We start from the raw sequence: 5,517 nt of genomic DNA on the forward strand, positions 1-5,517 counted from the left end.
TCTGTAGAGTCAGGGAGTTCAGACTGGTGCTCAGCTGTCATTGTCTGTGCAAAGTTTGATATGTTTCTATACCTGAAACCTCAACAGAAGGGTAGCTCTGGTCATGGTCTGCCTGTGCTGCTTGGGCCCTGGAAATAAGGAGGTCAAGACTCACTCCTGGGCTCACTCCAGGAATTTTGGCAATACCAAGAATCAAATCTGGTCCCACAGCCCTTTCATATCTGTGTAGGATCTGAGCAGCAGTGCACTCCTGAATCTGTTGATTCTCCCATTCTTGTTGAATCTGTGCTTTCAGTGTCTGTTTAGATGAAGTGCTTTTGCAGAAGGTAACAACAGATGGTAGTAATGTAGGTCTCTTCCTTGTCTTTACGCCTAAGATAGTAGAAGAAATAAATTAGAGCAGAAATGCCTCTACAGATTGGCCTGCTAGCTGATCAACCTGGTCTTTCAGGCTACTCTGCTCTTCAAGGAAAAGAGACTCTTGTACCAGCTCCCTCCATCTCCACTTTGCCATGTGCTGCATGCAGAGAGACACTCACCCAAATGCAGGTGACAGGCCATCTGCTCTGTGAGTGCCTCCCAGCCCAGGTGAATGCTGAGCTGGGCAGCTCTGTGTCCTCACTGAGCTTTCTGGGGAGCAGGTCTGCCTGGGAGCTCTGCTTGGTGAGGGAATGTTCTCTGTGCTTATGTGCAATCTGGCTTTTGAGAGCTGGGTGATGTTCCCAGCCCTCGGGTTCACCTCAGGTCAAAGCAATCTAACATGCCCTAAAAGTACTGCTGGACAGCCCTTAATCACTTTATATTGTCTGGGCAGTAGTGAGTAAATTCATTATTGACAAGGGAGAGGGAGGAGTGTGCGTCACTGAGCCAGCACTAATGTTCTACCACACGTGTTCAGGCAACTCAGATCAGGTGATCCAAATGGTGAGGAGCTGGATTTCAGGGTGGAGGGATATGCTCCTGCCTGTGACTGGTCTTCCTCTCTGCTGGGTCAGGGTTTCCTCTCTCACATGCACCTCCCACTATTGGAAGAGAGAGCAGGATCATTAAGCTGCTTGGAAGACCATCACCACCAGACACTCCTGCTAAAACATCCTCTGCTTTTGCCCCCTCATGTGGATTATAAGGCAGACTTTCATCTTCCGATACATACACTCTGGCCACATTTTTGTTTGTTTGTTTTGTTTTAAACAAACAACAAAACCCTTCTCACCAATTCACTGCACGACCCCAGAGACTGTGGAAGGGTAGAGAATGAGCTCTGGTAAAAGATGTGACTATCTTGAGGAGAGGTTTCATAGCCCACCCTACATGTCTTTTCACACCTTCAACTTGGAGTCTGCCAATTCCATGGATTGACTTGGAGATTCTTGGTTAACTACGGTGTGGTTCTTGAGGTTGGAGATACTCTGGTTGTTGTCAAAGCTTGTTAGCATCACTAGATTGCAGAGACCGTGCCATCTAACAATTTGAGTTCCATCCAGCAAAGCTCAGAGTGGTTTCTGAAACCCTTGGAGATGAACAGATTTTGTGTGTAATTGACTCCCCAGTTCCAATGGTAACGGGCCCACATGTGAACAAGAAACAGGCCTACTACTGAGGGCTCCTTTCTGGGGGGAAACAAGGCAGGAACTGTCATGTCCATATAATAGGAGAGGAAGCTAAAGCTCAGGACAATTTATTTCCAGAATTTCCTAGTCTGGAGCAGAGCTGGACCTTAGAATGATTCAGATTTCAAGTGACTGACCCAACTCAAAGCCAACTTCCAAATTGGTTGAAGTTGTTTGGAGCCTTGCCCATGGCAAAGACAACTTGTGGTTTGGAAGATGCCGACACGAAGCCCCAAGTGAGCGAACTCTCTGTTCCTGCAGCAGATCTGCAATCCCAAACCAGCCAGGGATCCTCCGTTGGGCCCAGTTCAGCTGTTGACTCTCCAGATGCCCCCGAGGGCTGTTTGCCATGGGGAGAGGAGCAGCTGTCTGCGCTCTGTGAAACGTCTGAGCCTTCCCAAGACAGCCATTGTCCGTCTGCAGCACCAGCCTCCACCCTACTTGCTCACTCAGCCGTGCCTGATGTGTCTTTAATTAAAGAGGAGGAACAATTAGAGATTTCATTTTCTTTTCTCAACCAAATTCCCTATTCCTCAGAGTTTGCAAAGCTCCCTCCCCTTATTTTTGTCTTGTAGCTTGGCTGTGGGGGCTTTAGTTTATGGCGTGTCTGCTCTAGTGTAAGCAAGAAACGGGGGAAAACCAGCTTGTTTTGGGCCAGAGAATTAAGATGCTGGGTCAGATGGCTGCTACGGTCATTAACGTATTTACATTTTTGCTTAAGAGCCTGGGTGAGGATCAAGGGAGTTAGGGGCAATTGTCATTGAAATGTGGAGGAAACCTTGCATGAAATTGCCGTTAGCGTCCCATTGTTTGGGGGGGCGAAGGGGACGAGTGCCCTGCTCAGCCCTCACGGGTGAGCTGCACTGGTCTGCCCAGTGGATGGGCACAGGGAGAACCAGTGTGCTGAGTGTGCTGCTGGAGGGGAGACAGAGGTGCTCGGCAGGGCTTGGACAGCCCTCGACGGCATCGGCATGGACAGGGGCATGAAGCGCCTAGCAAAGGTCAGTGCCCTCTTCTCTATTGGGTGGGCCCAAGTGTTTTGAGCCTCTTGTATTGGGTGGACCTAAGTGTTTTGAGCCTCTTTTGTATTGGGTGGACCCAAGTGTTTTGAGCCTCTTTTGTATTGGGTGGACCCAAGTGTTTTGAGCCTCTTTTGTATTGGGTGGACCCAAGTGTTTTGAGCCTCTTTTGTATTGGGTGGACCCAAGTGTTTTGAGCCTCTTTTGTATTGGGTGGACCCAAGTGTTTTGAGCCTCTTTTGTATTGGGTGGACCCAAGTGTTTTGAGCCTCTTTTGTATTGGGTGGACCCAAGTGTTTTGAGCCTCTTTTGTATTGGGTGGACCCAAGTGTTTTGAGCCTCTTTTGTATTGGGTGGACCCAAGTGTTTTGAGCCTCTTTTGTATTGGGTGGACCCAAGTGTTTTGAGCCTCTTTTGTATTGGGTGGACCCAAGTGTTTTGAGCCTCTTTTGTATTGGGTGGACCCAAGTGTTTTGAGCCTCTTTTGTATTGGGTGGACCCAAGTGTTTTGAGCCTCTTTTGTATTGGGTGGACCCAAGTGTTTTGAGCCTCTTTTGTATTGGGTGGACCCAAGTGTTTTGAGCCTCTTTTGTATTGGGTGGACCCAAGTGTTTTGAGCCTCTTTTGTATTGGGTGGACCCAAGTGTTTTGAGCCTCTTTTGTATTGGGTGGACCCAAGTGTTTTGAGCCTCTTTTGTATTGGGTGGACCCAAGTGTTTTGAGCCTCTTTTGTATTGGGTGGACCCAAGTGTTTTGAGCCTCTTTTGTATTGGGTGGACCCAAGTGTTTTGAGCCTCTTTTGTATTGGGTGGACCCAAGTGTTTTGAGCCTCTTGTATTGGGTGGACCCAAGTGTTTTGAGCCTCTTTTGTATTGGGTGGGCCCAAGTGTTTTGAGCCTGCTCTCACATGTCCTTGCTGTGTGTGAGGACACGCGACCTGCAGGACCAGCTCAGCCTTGACTTTCGTGGCTGGCTGTGATACTGGGTTTGAGGCAGTTCTCAGTGTTAGTGTGGATTTTGAGTGCTGAGATTTTTGTATGCCAAATGAATTATATGATTACAGAAGAGTTTAAACATAAATAGGAGAAGTTCCTTACAGCTAGGGCTTATGGTCAAATGCTCTGCTCCGGGTTGTGGATGCTGTGCTCTAGCCTTGCTCTGAGCCAGGCCTTACACTTCAGATGTGTTGTTTGTTGTTCACTTCTGGTTTACTTCAGACCTATTTCTAATGACTAGCAATAATGTAGTGCCAAATACTAATTACACAGAGTAACGTGAAAGAGGAGAACAGACTCCCTATCCTGTTTATACTACTGAAAATACCAACTACCTTCTGCCAGTGCTTTGGTTTTGGTGGGACAAGCAGCAGGTCAGTGAGCTGCAGGAGGAATGCTGGTGCCTCTGGGTGTGAGAAAGAAGCACCTTTGGAGCAGAGGCTCATTGGTACCACCAGACAGGCTTCATCTGTGCATTTGGAAAGGAGCAGCCAGTGCCAGTCCTGAGTGACAGGATCTGGTCTGCTCTAGCACTGTGAGTCTGGAGTCATCAAGCTCTGGAGCAGTTGTGTAATTTTTGTTCTTGGTTACAAAATGTTGCTTTTTGGAGTGCTTTAAGCAGAACAAAGTCTGGGAAAAGTGGTTTGTGAATCTGAGCAGCTCTTTTGTGCTCTGGGGGCTTATATGCTTCAGCTCTGTATCCCTTTGAAGGAATAGCCACGTTCCCTGTGGCTGTGGCTCTTGGTCTTTCCTACATAGTCAAACAATGAGCACATAGCATGGGGAGAGTCCCACACTTCAGCCACTGACCCTGGCCCTCAAAGTAGAAAGACATTTGAGCCTTCAAGGACCAAATAGTTTTGTCCTAGGCAAGATAGGTTCTGACATCTTAAATGTCGGTTTTGTCCTAGACAAGATAGGTTCTGACATCTTAAATGTCAAGTTACAGTTAAAGTGGTGCAGTTAAGTAAGATGTTGGTTAGGTCAAATGTTTTTGGGAAACAGGGTGAGCAGAGCAGTATCTATAGGATTGTAGGTGTTAGATCTGAATGACTCATCTCTCAGCTTCTGAAAATTCCCCTTGAGAAAGGTCATCTCAGGTATTATGCTAATAATACTCTATTTCCTAGGTGTGTGTGTCTCTGGGATTGGGTACAACAAACTCTGGCTGGCTTATGAGTCCCAGCAAGAGCCAAAAAGCATCAGAGCTGAGCCTGAGTGCAGAAGCCCACACTTTTGGGGTTGGTTTTAGAGTTCGATCTGTTAACTCAAAGCATCAGTGTGAGACTGAGTAGAGGAGCTAAACTTCTCCAGGGATTAATATTAAGCCCTTGTTTAACAGTAAACAGCTGATGAAATCCACCTTTGGCTCTGAGTGCCAGCTGTCAGGGAGGTACATCCAGGCTACTTCCCAAGGACAGGACACCCCTTGGCAGGGAGCAGGACAGAGTGCCCAGCTGTGCCTGTCCACAGCTCACTCGGTTTATCTTGTTTCTTGTAACCCACTTGCCCCAGCAGCTTCCCCACAGAGAAGCTGTGGCTTTGACAAAAGGCAGACAGCCTTACCCCAGCAAGGAGCTGTGTTCTCCCCTCCTCAGGTGAGGCAGCTCCTCAGCCAAGCAGCCAGTGAGAGCAGAGTCCCCAGGAGCAGTACTTGGGCCAGAAGGAGATGGAGCCAGATCCTCACACATGGGCACTGCATCCCCTAAACAAGCTGCCCATGCCTGAGGTCAGTCTGGTTTATAACAGCTCTGCCCCCAGAGCCATGCCAGCCCTGCTGCTGGCAGGCTGCATCCTCTGCCACGTCCTCCTTCCCACTCCTCCGTGCCAGGGCAGCCGTCACCGCTCCGTGTCTGATGGCAGGCCCGGCGCCTGCTCCGCCTTTGTTCCTCG

Source organism: Acanthisitta chloris, unplaced genomic scaffold (assembly GCF_000695815.1).
Source record: "Acanthisitta chloris isolate BGI_N310 unplaced genomic scaffold, ASM69581v1 scaffold14657, whole genome shotgun sequence".
NCBI classification, from domain to species: domain Eukaryota; kingdom Metazoa; phylum Chordata; class Aves; order Passeriformes; family Acanthisittidae; genus Acanthisitta; species Acanthisitta chloris.